Source organism: Triticum dicoccoides, chromosome 6B (assembly GCF_002162155.2).
Source record: "Triticum dicoccoides isolate Atlit2015 ecotype Zavitan chromosome 6B, WEW_v2.0, whole genome shotgun sequence".
Lineage (NCBI taxonomy): Eukaryota > Viridiplantae > Streptophyta > Magnoliopsida > Poales > Poaceae > Triticum > Triticum dicoccoides.
In genome coordinates, this window is record NC_041391.1 from 718,655,834 (window position 1) to 718,657,808 (window position 1,975).

A 1,975-nucleotide genomic window follows, 5' to 3' on the forward strand; every position below is an offset into this window, starting at 1 on the left:
CTGTATTTCTACACAATATGTTCCCCTTCGAGAGGTTCATGGGAGTATTAAAGAAATATGTTCGTAACCGTGCTAGGCCAGAAGGAAGCATCGCCAAGGGCTATGGAAATGAGGAGGTAATTGAGTTTTGTGTTGACTTTGTTCCTGACCTTAAGCCGATTGGTCTTCCTCGATCGCGGCACGAGGGGAGACTAAGTGGAAAAGGCACGATCGGAAGGAAATCAACGATATGTATGGACGGCCATTCTCTGACTGAAGCACACCACACTGTACTGACCAATTCCAGCTTGGTGGCTCCGTACTTTGAGAAACACAAGAATATTTTACACTCGGACAACCCGGGGAAGCCTGAATCCTGGATTAGGAAGGCCCACATGGAGACTTTCGGCAGTTGGTTGAGAAAACATTTAATGAATGACAATGATGTTGTAGATCAGCTGTACATGTTGGCCAAGACACCATCTTCGACTATAACGACTTTCCAAGGGTACGAGATAAATGGGAATACATTTTACACGATCGTCCAAGATAAAAAGAGCACCAACCAAAACAGTGGTGTCCGCTTTGATGCAGCAACCGAGAATGTGCAAAAGGTCACATATTATGGTTACATAGAGGAGATATGGGAACTTGACTATGGACCCTCCTTTAAGGTCCCTTTGTTCCGGTGCAAATGGTTCAAGCTAACAGGAGGTGGGGTAAAGGTGGACGAGCAATACGGAATGACAATGGTGGATTTCAACAATCTTGGTTACCTTGACGAACCATTCGTCCTTGCCAAAGATGTCGCTCAGGTTTTTTATTTGAAGGACATGAGTAGCAAACCGAGGAAACGGAAAGATACGAAAACGATCAGTACATCATGCGATGATCCAAAGCGCCACATTGTTCTTTCAGGGAAAAGAAACATCGTGGGAGTGGAGGACAAGACAGACATGTCAGAAGATTATAATATGTTTGGTGAAATTCCGCCCTTCAAAGTGAACATTGACCCAAGCATTAAGTTAAATGATGAGGATGCTCCATGGATACGGCACAATCGTAAGCAAGCAGGGACACAAGGGAAGAATTGATGTGTAATAATTTATTGTACCAAACTTTGTATTTGGTCGATGAACTGAATGATGTATCAAACCTTTTGTCAAACCTTCAAGGGGTTTTAAAATGAATTAGTTTTATTTTTCTGATTTTTTTGATATATAATTGTATTTTTAAGATTTTAAAATGAATTAGTTTTATTTTTATGATTTTAAAAGGAAAAAGGAAGAAGAAGAAAGAAGGAAAAAGGAAGAAAAAAACAGAAGAAAAAAACAGAAGAAAAAAGGAAAAACAGAAGAAAAAAACAAACAGAAGAAAAACATAAGAAAAAAACAGAAGAAAAAAACAGAAGAAAAAAGGAAAAAGGAAAAAAGGAAGAAAAAAAGAAAATATGCCACCTACTGGGCCACCACGGCCTGAATACGACTAGAAACCCATTAAAGGGCCAGGATTCAGGCCCGCAGAAGGCCGAGTAGGCCCACAGGCACATAGTGACAGAATAGGCCCGTAAGCCTGCATTTGAGAGGAGCTCGAAGTGGTGAGCGCAGCCGCGCTTATAAACCACTGTCGAAGCCTCTCGGCTAGCGAGGTGGGACTAAACATCCCACCGCACCGCGCCAGTTCTAGCACAGACCTTTAGTCGCGGTTGGGGAGGCGGACCGCGACTAAAGGGTACCTTTACTCGCGGTCCGCCTCTCCAACCGCGACTAAAGGGTCTTTCTGCGCGGGAACGGAAGCGGCGCCAAAACCCTTTAGTCCCGGTTGGGGAGGCGGACCGCGACTAAAGGGTACCTTTAGTCGCGGTCCGCCTCCCCAACCGCGACTAAAGGTGCGTCTATAAATACTGCACTTAGCAGTTTTGCCACTTCCCATTCTCCTCTCTCTCGACGCCGAAGCGCTGCCCCGACGCTGACGCCGAAGCCCTGCCCCGACGCCG